Genomic DNA, 14,546 nt, shown 5'->3' on the forward strand with positions numbered 1-14,546 from the left:
GATTTTCAAAAACATTTTACACAAATTAGCATTAACTATAAGTGTATATAAAACACACTATTCATTGATTAAAGTTTAAGTGCCTTACAGCCTCTTAAAAATGCCACAATGATTTACATTTGTGATGTCATCACTCATGACACATCCACTGCATGCAAGCACGTCGTCATGCAGCGTGACATCCTCCACATATGGTTGACCTCTTGAAAACACCATGACACATTCCCATTGAAAAGTCATGCACAAGTATTCCATCATAAAACTACATAATGTGCAAAAAAATATATATACTCAAAATGATTTAACAATTTAAGCATTGATTTAACACACTGGTATTTAAATGTCAGCACAATCCACTGCAAAAGAGCTTTCACTCCTAGTAAACCAAGATATGTTTCCACATACAGTGTAATAGCCATGGCAGTAGAATAACTCTGATTTAATCTTGCTAGCAATCAATATTTTTGACAGAAATGATTGATGAGTATTAAGTAGGACTATTAACTGGGAGGGAGGACTGGGGGGGGGAGAACAAAAGTCTGAATTCAACTGGCTGCTGCTCAATCAAAGCACTAATGTGAAAAGGCATAATTTGTCAGCTCATTCAAAACCGGTACGGAAGTGCGGACATATTTTCTTAATGAATATGTGAATTAGTCGTGCATTGATTCCTATTGTGTGGGAAATGTATAAAAAAGTGTCTGCAGATTCACTTCATTGACGTTTCGCTTGAGAGGGGGAGAATGAGTGCATATGCTGAAAGCAGCAGAATGTGTATTTAAAGCCTCTGGTGGATCAAGGGCACGGCGCTGACCCTTTTAGAAGTAGCTTGTCATACATTTAGCGGAGCAGGGGATCATTTCAAACTATACCCCATCACATTACGACAAATCTTAATCGACTGCCCCGATACAGCTTTGCTGACTGGACGGGAAAAAAAAAAAAATCGGATTTTAATCTCATCACCGTAATACATCGCCATGGAAAATTCTGGCCTATTAAAATATTTGCATTGTAGTCATGATTCAGAAAGCTCTTGGGGTAGTAGTGATGAGCTCCTCTTTCACTATCCCCACAAAGTGTCAGAAATTAGTATGCTAATAAAATAACCTCTGCTTCTAAAAAAAGGGTGCGCCAGTATATTACTCGACAACAAGGCGTGCCAGTTTGAGTGTTTCATCGCTTGACAACTCGAACTGGGGATGTGCAACATGTATTATCAGTGAGAAAAGATTGATTACTGGGGTATTGGACCCCCTGGTAGGAAATAAAGACTGTGCGGGAAATGACAGTGGTGGAACTATTGGGTTTTTCAGCAAGTAAGTGAGCACCAGAAAAGGCAGTCGCTGTAGATAATGCAGGGTTCACAATACTACAAAAAAAGTCATAGTAAGAGAATGTGAGACCCCGCTAAAAAAGGTCTTGAGTTTATAAGAATGAATATGTCAAGATAATCCTGACAACATCACAATGTTGCCGAGAAAAACACGACCTGTTTTTCAGTGGCAATTATTCCTTTTGTTTTCTTGCAAATCCTCTGTGTCTTAGTTAGCTCCTAACACTTTGAAGTATTGTTCATGTGATGCCTCCTCTCCTGGAAAGCCATTCGTCATCTGCTCTATAACGCAACCATTTGTGGAATTGAAGACAAGTTTGAAAGTTTAAAGCGTTGAACTTTGGTTGCCCTCTCGCTGTGCTTCCTTTTCATAGTCCCTATACACTGTGCCTCTTTTTTTTGGGGGGGGGGGGGGCTTTCTCTCCACACAGACACAATTCTCCGTCAGCCAGTCTTGCCAGGTTTATCAGTGAACCACATCATTAAGAAGCGCCCTGTGGATCCCTGTCTAAACTGAACGCCGACTCGCTGCCGCCGGCTCCCCGGATTAAAACAAAAAAAAAACTCAAGGCTGTGCAGGCTGACATTCCCGCTGCACAAAGGTAAATGATGGCAAGGAGGATGGTGGTCCAGAGTTCCTCTCAGTGGTGTTGAGGGGAGAAGACAGGGAAGGAGAATGATGATGGATTGCTCAAAGGAGCGGGCCAAAGCGAATGTGCCCGAAGAGCACCATCTGCTGTCAGTTCAGGCGACTTATGGCACTTCAAGTGAACACAACCATCAGGCACTGATGGACATGTAAAAATGGTCTCCCTTTCATTATTTCTTCAAATGTTAATTAACTCAGTGAGAAGTTTCCTGTGCAGAAAAGAGCACGTGTCAAGGAAAGGCAAATGACACTGTTAAGAGCGGGCTAGCAACATTTATTCCCACAATGAGATTTCAGTCAGAGCTCTTAACATTTCCCCTAGTGGCAAAGGAGGCTTTGCACACATCCCTCACTAGCAATGTGTACTCGCCTTATAATGGCAATATTTCATCCGCACAGCTCCCACGTGTGCCGCCAGAGTCAAATAACAGGATAGCTTAGGGGCGAGGAGGCAGTCGAGTGCCAGTATCAAATGACCGTGGCTGGCCCCTCTTAAAACAATGAGCAGTTTATGGATGATTTTAAGCATCTTAAGCATCACTTCTGAGCCAATGTGAACCCAAACGGCTTAGGATAGTAGAGAAACGTCATTACGGGTTTCAAAGATAGAAAAGTAGCCGGAAGAGGGGCTGCAGGGTAGTACCCCCTGAAATATGCTTAGACTTTCCCCAGGTGTCAGGTAAAATAATTGACTGTTGGGTATTTTCGATTTTTTCTGAGAATGTTTCTCCACATTTCCACCTATCTACCATAGAGAACGTATTTTAACCATATCTATCAGCGTTGTCTGAAATCTTTTGGGGGGTTGGTAGTTTTTTCTTTTGAGATATCCTTGCCCAAACCCATAACCCCTCCAAGGAGAAAAAAAAAAAAAACACGATCTCCATCAGTGGGTATTGTACTCTAATGTACTACATAACTACAATGTATAATCATGATGAACAGAAAACTTTTTTGGGGCAATAATATTAGCATTGATGGTGAATTCATTTAACCTATTGATTTTCTTAAATAGTTTGTATTAAAACATGCACTCCTGTTTTATTTGAATTACAAAAGCATAGTGGATGTCTTCATAGATTAGGATTGAAGTCCTTCAGACCACCTCTGTTGGTTTCAACCAGTTGTGAATTCCATTTCTCTCATTTGTCTCAAGACAAGAGTCTAATCCACACAATCAATGGGATTCTTGCTCAAATAAGTTATCATTTTGCCCATTTCTAGTCTGTCTGACCACATTCGCCTACTTGCTTTTATTCATTTTCCTCCATAAAAATAGATCTCATGCCATATAGTATAGCTCAGTCTTCGTGTAGCACTGACCTTCCCATTTGGCGTAGCCCGCCGCTGAAAGTCTTTCTGATTTCCAAATGGGAAAAAAATGAATTCCCCTCCGAGGGGCCATGCAGTTACATATTTCAGGGATGAGGTTTAGGGTCAGGATTAAAGTGGGGTCTAGTCATCTAAGATGTCATTTCAGGGGGTCCACGGGAGCACGATTGTCAATAAGAGGCTGCGGTATGGACACCTGTGACACCACTGCGGCTCTGCCCGGGACTCGCTGCCTCCATCGTCAGCCCACTTGAGAGCGACACGGGCATGCTTGGTGATCAGGCCATGCCGATATCAAAAAGGTTGCAATTTATGAAAGGGCGTGACATGAAAGCGTGGATCAATGGCTTCCACGGGGACCTCAAAGGCAGCAGTGAAATTGATTGTATAGGTGATATTGTTACTGGCGATCTGCAGGCAGTGTCAAGAGGGGATGCATGCTCAAGTTGAAAACGAGCCATTCTATAGGATTTGCGTCAGTCACACGGCAGACTTGGACAGTGATGGGAGACCTCTGCTGACCCCCCTACAGAATGATACGCGCTTGTCAGTGGGAGACAGGTGCATACTAGAGGGAGAATATTGTATTACGGTGAATAGGCCGCATGCTGGCCAGCAGCAATCTAAAGAAGCATCGCTTGGCTAAAAGTGTTTCATAACAGGCGACGCACCATTGGACGGTGAGATGGATGTATGGGATTGTGATGAGATGATCCAGACAGATCCACCCAAGGGGAGGTGGAGTACATTAGTGTGCATCAATGCCAAAGTAAGAAGCGAAGACACACACACATTGTGTTGTGCATAAAGTAGCAACGCTCCCCGGAGCTCAGCTGCGACTTAAGCGTTGAATTACTTCCAGCGACGTAGAGAAGCATCATATTAATAATATATCAAGAATCAAGATGCTATCAAAAAATAAGGAGCTGTTTGTCTTTTGAATAATGAACATTTGGGGGCTTGATTTTGTTATATGATTTTTTTAACTAAATGGTTGTTCTACACAGTTTGACTGTGAAATGCAAGTGATGGAAATAATTAACAAGACTTGAATCGCTCTGACCAGTTGAGATCAGACCTCCAGGAAGAATTATGTAGAGCGACACCAATAAAATATTGGACACCTCCTGCATATGCTTGAATGTAATCATTATGATACATGCATAACTCAACAAAACAATAGTGTTGGGAATTGTCAGGCCAGTGGAAAAATGGCATATTCAAGAAAAGTAATAAAATGGGATTTAATGAAATATTGTATAAAAAAAAAAGCAGAAAAAGAAGATGCAAAGGGACAGTATTTATTGTTTCTCTATACCAAAACTGCAACACCATGCAACACAATAAACATAAAAAAATATTTTTAAAAAAGATTTTCTACTCTCTGTGATGTGACTATGTCGTCTAACTGGTGTCAATATATTCCTCTAACATGATAAAAGAGTGAAACAGACCCACTACCCTGATGTCTGAATGGACAGGAAGACTCCAGGGCACCATGAATAAATAATGCTGCTCCAAAAGCAAGATTCCCTTTGTACTCTGTTGTATTTGTCAATGATGTGTGAGTGCAGGGCATGCTCCCTTACAAGCAAATAAATAAGGCACATATTCAAATGCCTTTTAAAAATCAGTGCGACAAACAAAACGACGTACATTACATACACGGGTAAATTCGACTTCGTCAATCGCCGATTCGTGTTATAGTTAAAAACACAAACAACACATTTGATTACCTCGAGACGCCATGCTCACACCCATCACCAAGAAGGAAAATCTTTCATTTTTGATGAATTACAGCAGGCTTATAAATAAATAAACAAGACTGATGATGCGGAATAAATCCAATTCACCATGCAGAGGATAATCAATACATTAACCCGGAATCCGGCGCTCAAGCACCTTTAGCCGACAGTACAGTATGTGCTTGTTGACTTTAATTGCAAGTGCAGGGATGGTGAAGCTGAGGGGCCGACAATTGATAGTAGCCATTAGCGAATGATTAGGCGGACAGAGATGAACTCGCTCGCATCGATTCAGGCCCAGCTTACATTTCCGACTTTTGCGGGAGAATAAATAAATTCACCTGCGAATCTATAATGCATGACTTTACATTCATAATGGCCACCAGCGAGGATCCTTAGTGTTCTCATTTCCATGCTTTGCATACAGCAGGCTGGCTTGTTGAAGTTGCGTGTCTACCGTGTCTGCGTTGCGCCAAATCATAACTGTTTATTCAGCCAAAAGCCACATTATAAATCGTTGTGAAGATTTATAATGAGAGCAGGATGAGGTAGGAAAACCACAAGTTTCCCTTCATTGCGCCGCTTGAAAGCCACATATCAAACATTCATTTCATCGTTTCCAATTACAAGAAATCCTGTCATTTGAGCGTTCTAAAGCCTAATTTGTTTGGAATGGCATTCCTGGCTTTCTCTGAATAACTCCTCCATAAAATTCCAACAGTGGCAAACTGCTTAACTTGTCAGCAATCATTTTAAATGTTTTTAAACCGCGTGACCCAAACACGTCTCGTGTTACTATGGAGAGCAGAAGACAGAAGTCGTTAAGTTTTGGCACTGGAAATAATTGGAGAAGAAGCGTGTTCCAAAAAATAATTTTGTGGTCTTACGCATGAAAAAAATAAAACTCAAATTGGAACAAGATGTGTGAAAACTAAGACTGCTTTCCTAATTTTTTCAAGGCGAAGGATGACTCGCAATAAAAAGGCATTTTGTGGGTTAGCATATTATGAAACACAGTAATGGTTGTGCATTTAAAAAAAATTCTATTAAAAAACAAACTGAAAAGAAGATTTAGCACCCTGACCGTGCTGTTAAAATATGTAGCTATTATTTGAAAATGATAATTAATTCCATTAAAATTGATTTGGACAATGATTGAGAGAATGCGTATGCCTCATTTAATTTTGCAAAAACTGTGTTTTACCACCTGTGCCACAAGTTAGACCTGCTTTTAGGCGGTCAAAACTCTAGTCTACAGTTAGCCACAAAAATGCCAGATTCAATAGAATATGTTGGAACGCTAATCTAATCCAAGGCAATATTTCTTCACATCGCTGTACACTTTGTCAGGGAATTGGGAGTATCTAGTTGGAAATCAATTGAATTAGCACTTGCATGTATGTGACAGGATGATGCAGAGCATTGCCACTTCAGTGTCAACTTTCTTGCCCGACAGCCAAAAGTGTTCACCAGCCGGAGTCCCACTGCGACATAGTGTCAAATGCATATAGCACTGCACTCTTTCACACAAAGTGACTCAACTCCTCTCAAATCTCTCAACTCGTCAGCCAGCCATCTTGGACAGCTAGCTGGTAATCAAATGTGGGTGGCGTCTTCAAACCTAATTTGGCTGTTGGCTCTGCTGACCTCCTGACTTTTGACATTCCAACCCGCTCGGCAAAGGTACGGCGTGATTTATTTACTTTGTCAAGACATAAGCCAGACGAGACTCATGGCAAGAATGTTTGGAACTCAAAACACAAATAAAAGCCAAATTAAACTGGAACCAGCCGAGGCCACCCAATACACGACGGGGCAATAACGGTGTCGCCCTGTTGGCTATTGATTCATATTGATTCTCTCGAAACATTCTCACCTTTTAAACTACTCTTTGAGTTCATTTTCACTGACCGCGATCAATACGATCAATTATCGAGACAATAAGCGGCGGTGACAGTGAATGCACGTCAATACGAATGCACCAAACTGCAGCCATTGGAGTGTATTATGCATATCAATACAGGAACCATTACCGTTGCATGTTCACAAAGAATCTTTTGTGGCCAACAAATGGAAGGAATCAAAGATCATTCAAAGGTGAAAGGTGGTGCAGAAAAAACAGAATGTGAGAAAGCACTTACTCCAGACCACCCAAAAAAATATTCACCCTCCCATATCTCCCCCCCTTCCTGTCTCCCTTTATAGCTGGTTTGCTTTTGCTTGACCAAGGGTTTGCTTACACCTGCCAGGATAAGAACAAGCAGGCATTTGGGCACAGAAAGCCAGTACAGAATTATTTATGGTATTATTCTCAGGCCAAATAAATCTCCGCCTGGGGGGGGTTCATACTCAAAAACTTTTCATTTCAGTCCTGGGCCTGAGAAATTAGCTCTGTAATGCCACCCGGAATTTTTAGAAAATTCAGATAATTTCTTTTGCATTGCCATGAAATGTGTGAATTTATCTCTGGATTGTTTTTACTATTATGGCCGGAACATCTTCAATTAGGAATCAAAATAGCCTGGGTAATATTTACCCACATAAAACTAATTGGCCAAAACTTGCTGATTCAGAATTATGATTTGATTTATTTATTTTTGGTACCAATTGAATTATATGTAGAGTATGGGTCAACAATAAATACACAGTTTAGAGTAATTAGTGTGAAGAAGGACAAATACGGAAATACAGGGAGTGGAAAGACTGAGACTGATTCGAAAATGTTTGCAATTTGACCATGCCAGATAATGTCAGCCTACATTCCTTCTGAGTTAAATTCATTTGTGATTTACTCAGTCATGCTGTTATGATGTCACACTATTTACATAGCTGACACAGCCACCACTATCCCGCCTACACACCATATGGTGGAAACACAAGACTACTTCGAACCAAACCGAGCCGCATCTCCTGGTGGAAATAGAAGCTTTAAATACAAAGCAGAAAATCGTTGTATGCCCAAGAGACGTTGATGTGCTGGGTTTTTGGCATTTGGTAACCAAAAACTAAAAAAACTGCTGATTAAATTAAAGAGGTTGTTAGATTTTGTGCAGAAAAGGAGATCCAATGATTTCTACCAGTGTCTCCAGAGAGTTATGCAACGGTGGCTTGCCGCATTGCTTTTTTCCCTACAGTCATACAAAAACAAAAAGGCAAGCCCAACATTAAAGTTTTTAAGTAGACAGCGCCTCAGTGCGAGTAATCTCTCTGCAGACTTCTGCTGAGTTTTCTTCAGGAGTCAGCCACATGCAATGTTCCACTCCTGCACAGCTGGCCTCCTCTTCCCCTCCTCTCCAAAAATAGGCCCGTGGCTGAGCCTTGGAACATTTGGCCGTTTCCTTCCTCCCATCTTGTCCACGCCTGTTAGACAGTTCAAACTGCTCTCAAGCTGACCACAATTTCCATTGCTCATCAGTGTTTAACTCCCGGACTCCTTCTGGAGTTCATTACAGAGACTAGCTTCCCCCAGATTTATCACAGCTATGACCTGCAGCAGCCCAAACAGCTGTGTGAACCCGCTCACTGCTGATTCTGGATTATCATGGAAAGTGCAGGCCTGCAAATATATACGATGTCTCTGTTTATTCAAGATACATTGTGTGCGCAATGTTTGCGTTTCACGCAAATTTGAAGAGATGCTGCAACCCTCTGCTTTTATTTGATCTAATAAATGAAATCACTGTAAACCTTTTTCGATTAATGTGAACCATAAGTTTCAGCTGCATGTTTACAGACCTATAAACTTATGGAGCGTTTTAGGAAGAACCATGGATACCAATAAAAGGACGCCATCGTTAAAATTTTGTAGAAAACATACACGGACTTTTACATGTTCACCACTTACATGCTGTTCCAATATTTTTCGAATAGGTAGCGGGACAAATGGAGTGGAAACAGGAACATGCTGTAAGCCATAAAATACATTGTGATAAAAACAATTTAGCAATCACGATAGCAATCATGTTATCATGATACTAAAAATTGTATTGTTATTCGTGGTTCCATAATGGCGACAATTCAACACGACCAGATTATTTCTATTTCGATACACTCTTTTGGGGGAAATAATGACACGGATTTATTCCTAATAGCGTTTTGTAAGCTGTGGTTTGGCTTGGGACTGCCATTAATGTTTGCTACAAAGAAATCTAGAGGGACTTTCACTTAAAGAGAGAACAGGTAGAATGGGCACCTATAGGATTCTAAATTCACATCAATCTCTCTTCTGCAAGTGCTTGGAATTTTAACCATATTGCCCTAATGCGAAAAGGCTCATAAGCACTTTGATTCCCTTTGCGTTGTTTTGATTGTTAGTATTCACTGCACTGAAACAAATCTATCCTTTTATAAGTAATGCATACCAAATGAGCTGCTGTTGACAGTCAATAGATTTGCCATCCCAAAGCGTGCAAGCGGGCTTTGGTTTGTATCCATTGCAAAGTGATTCTTATCATGCATAATGCATTTAAAAAAAAGGTCATTAATTAATCCAAAAAAAAAAGTGAACGGAGGTGAGAAGGGTAAAAGGTGTGCATATGTGAGCCACAAATCTTAAATTGTCCATTAAAAATAATTTCCTCCATATGATTGGGTAATTTTTTTATTCCTCTTCTATAGATTTTTTTGATATAGCATTTGTTCACTTAATATATAAATAATAATAATAATGTAATAATAATATAATATATATATATATTATATAATTATTGTTATACTATACTAAAATATTTTCCTCCATTTTGTTATTCCTCTTCTATAGATTTATTTTTTTAGTTAGCATTTGTTTACTTACTCTGATGTTTGTTTGTCTGTATGTTGAACATATTCACTTGAACACTTGCTTTATTATATAGTAAAAAGCTAGCTGTGTGCAATGAAGTAATTACACTGTAATTGATGAGCTAATAGACGTGTAAATTATGCAGAAGCCGGTAGCTCGGTAAAAAGAGCGGTTGTGTTGCATAATTACAAATTCCAGCTGCCACGCTCCTGTACAAGAGTCATGAATTAAGCACACAAAATTTGAATAGCTGCATCTTTTCTCATTTTGCTTCACCATTGTTTTTACACAACCAAATGATTACAAGACAGAAACATGAGGTTGTATTTAGTGTGAGATTCACACACAAAAAAATGGTGTCCTCCTGCTCTTCGGGATCAATTCCCAATGGAACCACAAAAATGCAACCTCATGCAGTTAGTACCCTCGGGTAAAGCCATGTGCAAACGTGTAAGCCTATTTTACTGCTTAAACTATGCACAAGGAGGGTCTTCAATCTCCTTTTCAACTCTTTCTGATGCCTTTACCTGATCTATACTATGCTGGGAACTGCTTTACTTTAAAACATAACAGCACTCGGTTCAGGTCAAACATGGTTTGTTATGATGAGGCAAACATATGCAAAAGTGTTCCCCTTCCTGTGAGTGGGATTCTTGAGTTTCAGTACGCACGGATTGCTGATTTTCGCCACGTTATTTCCGACGATCACATACGGCTGACATCAGCGCGAAGCAGATGTCTTATGTCGTCATACGCTTTTGGAACAGTGTGTCCACAAGGCACCAAGAATTCTGGATCTTGATCAATCAAAGCAATGCGAGTTGATGAAAGCTTTTAAATCTTAAACAAGAGAGTTTTGTAAAAGAGTTTTGGTCAGATGATGACATGAGAGGAGGCAGAGAAAGAAAATATGTATTCATCCCATCCATTGATTATATTGAAAATATAAAAATCCAGGATTGAATCCAAGATTATTTTTGTGATCAGGTCTGTCTGCCGAACTGCATTGTCTTCATTCAAAGATTCTTTTACCCAAATTTTTGAGTACTTTCTCGAAGACTTAGGTGAGAAACATTGAACATTTTATTCCTTGTTAAAAGATGTTCTCCTGGTGTCTCTATTTATTGCTGTTGGCTCAGATAAGGCCTATGCTAGGAATAAATGTAGCCCGACAGCCAGAAGAGTTCATCTGCTGTTCATTCTAACCTGCATTGCCCGCGTGCTTCAATAGGTGTTCCATTCCAATTCCCTCTTGTTTCCTTCTCTTCTGTTATTGTCTTTCTCTTGCCCATGTGGACTTTGGGTGAAGCTTCTTCCTCAGCAATTCTTCCCTGGTGAAGTCGCTGGGGCAGTCCAATCAGAGTTGCCATTGTTTATTGTGATAAGTTGGGATAATGAACAAATGAGCTGCCACCTGGAGCACTTAGAGCCGGGTGTTAAACTTGGGTTATAAAAACCTCTCCCAGCTCTATTGATTTACTGGCAACATTTGATTGTACCCATAGGGCAGGGGAAGGGGGTGGCGGGGCTGCAAGGCTGCACAGAGCTCTTACTGTTTTACAGTCCTTATTACAGCAAACAAATAAATCTCCTGACCGTTCATTCACTGCATGTGTCTGTACCCGGCTGCTCCCAAGTGATATATATATATATATATATATATATTTAGAGAGAGAGAGAGAGAGAGAGAGAGAGAGAGAGAGAGAGAGAGAGAGAGAGAGAGAGAGAGAGAGAGAGAGAGAGATATTAAAAGGAAAATAATATATATGTATTCATTCTTGCGTGGCAACCAATCAAACTCTGTGATTTGTGCAGCTGTACAAGTGTATTTTCCTGGAACTGAATTATATAACCAATTCTCTCACCCCACAACGCAGTCCTTCCACATACGTATACCATCATACCCATAAAACGTCCACCGAGTGATGACTAAATCACCGGAAATACTAAAATCTAAAACATTCCCTCATTTTCCCAACATATTTACCATCATCTGAATCACCAGCATACCCTCTGATTGTCGATTTATGTAATGACCTTTCAAATCCACTTTCCATCCTACCAACTACTTTCCTTCTACAAAGCTATGTGTAATTATGAACATTTGTGTAACATGTACTCATCCTGCGGTTACACACACATGCAGGATGCGCACTCATCCTTTGCGTGACGTCGCCTCCAAATGAAAGATGAATAGCTGACGTGCAAACCTCAGGAGACTTTGTCTCTGATTAAAAAGCTTGCTGAGCATATGCACGTACAGAACATACAGCATATATATTTATATAAACATGCAATGCGTGCATTTATAGTACTTACAATATGCATATGCAACTTCCATGGTCCTCCGAAGTCCTCTCGTCTCTTATTCCCTTGTGGCCAAACATGGCTTGTAAAAATTAGTACACCACTCAAGTCTTCTTCGAAATGCAGACTCCATTCAGGAGACCAGACTCTGGATAAAAAAAAGAGAAAAGCATCAGTCAATCAAGCACCTAATCCATAGAATATTTTGCTAATCCGACAGGCCGATTGAATAAAATATATGTTCATTCGGGCTATCACAGAGGGAGGCATCTCAAAGAACCCAGTAGCTCTTTAGCCCATGTAGAAACCAGAGCAACAAATGTTTATTATCAGTCAGATGTCTAATGAGATCATTGACAATTGAGAGCACACTCTAAGGGCCCTGTGCGTGTAATTATAACAAAGGTAAAATGTTTTTAATCAGGATTATACCGTAGCAAAACAACCAGCAATCTGCATTGAAGCTATGTCGGTGCCATTGATGTGCCTCATGTAATCAACAATGTCAACAATCGGAGCCGTGAATGATACATGGCTGCACACATGCTGCCATGACAAAGGACCTTGTCTTGTCACTTGCTACATCACAAAATGACTTCTCCCACCCTAGTGATATATCAACTCTTCTCGGGACGGTTATTTAAATGAAGTACGCCTGCACAATATTATTGATTATGGTGGATATCAGATGCATTTTGACATATCAAAGAAGAGCAATGTCTTCTCATGAGAGTTGTAGCAAATACAAGATGTTTGTTTTTACAATAATAATAATTATTATTATTATAAATAAATGTCCCCCCTCCAGCCTTTCCCTTGAGAGAGGCAAGACTTTAACTTTCACCTCCGACATTGCTTGAACACACATACAAACTACATTTTTGTGAGGATGGTGCAAGAAGCATGTGACATCTGTTCTCTCTCCGGTGGGCTCATGTCCTCGACCTCATCCATATTCTCCGTGAGCACCTGGAGAAAGGGCCGATGTATGACAAGGGGACGCATATAGAATGGGGGGGGGGCTTAATTGTCTGCACGAGTGAGACTTTGTTAGCAGGGCGGTAGGTGGTGTTGTAGACAGAATGAGTCATCTACCACAACAAGGTGGCCACCATAAGCACCAGTAACTTTTCCCACCGTGACCTTGACCTAAGTGTGGTGCTTTTTTTTGACAGCGTAGGTCTTTGTCGACACCAGCTGTGTGAGCCAGATGCGCAACAAACACGCGAGGCTGGCCTGACATGAAGTTTTATAGTGCTGAAACATATGCTGAGGCATCGCGCTGCAGTTCAGCGACCTCTTGAGATTGTAAAAGAAATTGTCGTTATCATACTCAATTCACCCTTTTATGCAACCACTAACACGATGCAATCATATAAACCATCAATGCCGTTCCATAACAATCAGATTTTCTCTTTGAGAATATCCTTTATATCTACTTCATATTTGCTCCATGAGAGAAGTGTAAGCCTCTAAAAACAGAACCTGAGTCTGTTTAGCACATTGACTCAGTGAATGAGTGAGGAGGGGTCACGGGTTTGTTGGCTGCGGTTTGATATCCCAACAGTCTTTTCAAATCATTAAGTGATGATATGAGACCAATTCAAAATAGAAATACATTGACAAGCCAGCAGTCTTTCATCTTTCAAAAGCATAAATGTCATTGGAGGCAATAGGCCAACATCTGCTATTCTAACTCCATCATATGCAAGCTGTGCACCATAATATACAATATACAAGGCAGTTATGTTCACTTATTTTCATTCTCTTAATTGATTATTGCACAATCGACAAGACCTGGTTAACGGAGGACTGTGGCGTAGAGATGGATTGGCAAGGAAATGCTTCATCGGCTATGACCACTTCGGTGTGCACAAAAAGAAGACTTCAGCACAAGATAGGTGGGACGCAGACTATTTAAAACATAAGGTAATTGAGAACAGGTGACCACAATAAGGGCGGAGCTAGCAGACGCATGAGGAAAGGCAAGTGAACTGGAATGAGGGGAATCGGGATTTCAAAATAAAACACCAATTAGTCAAAGTGTGCACGGACCCACAAATATACCACACTATAAAATTCCACAATTCAAATTTCCCGATGCTGGCTGATCATGTGGAGTGCAGACAACGTTGACCTTGGCATACATACCATCCATCCATCTTCCCTCTCTTGCGCTTTCTCTCTATCTACCCAGAGTGGCCCCTGGCCTGGAGCTTACTGGGGGGCCTGCAACCAGCCTCCCATCTCAGACAGGCCATAATCTGGGAGGCAAATGATAAGGTTGAGGTTTACAGTAGGGGCTTTGCACGCTCACCCAAATTTGCATTTAAAGGCCCTCAAGTAATCTGAGGCTTATTTAAATCTCAGCAAGACACTAGCATGGGAGGAAGGGGT

At 40.6% G+C, this 14,546-nt stretch overlaps 1 long non-coding RNA gene across 11 annotated transcripts in view; it reads right to left on the reverse strand.

The window, feature by feature from the left end:
- Positions 1-14,069, reverse strand: part of LOC148385285 (uncharacterized) — a 194,214-nt gene extending 180,145 nt beyond the window's left edge. For 10 of the 11 annotated variants that reach the window (XR_015853072.1, XR_015853070.1, XR_015853075.1 and 7 more), the window contains exons 1-2: positions 13,947-14,069; positions 12,162-12,297 (exon numbers count right to left, since the gene is read on the reverse strand). This is a non-coding gene — a long non-coding RNA (uncharacterized LOC148385285). Of the gene's footprint in view, positions 1-7,623; positions 8,423-12,161; positions 12,298-13,946 lie in introns of those variants that run through there. The other variant, XR_015853071.1, reaches the window with a different exon arrangement.
- Between the last annotated feature and the right edge of the window lie 477 nt (positions 14,070-14,546).

The sequence above is a fragment of the Syngnathus floridae genome, chromosome 16, assembly GCF_059516105.1.
Source record: "Syngnathus floridae isolate MCC-2025c chromosome 16, RoL_Sflo_1.0, whole genome shotgun sequence".
Taxonomy (NCBI): Eukaryota; Metazoa; Chordata; class Actinopteri; order Syngnathiformes; family Syngnathidae; genus Syngnathus; species Syngnathus floridae.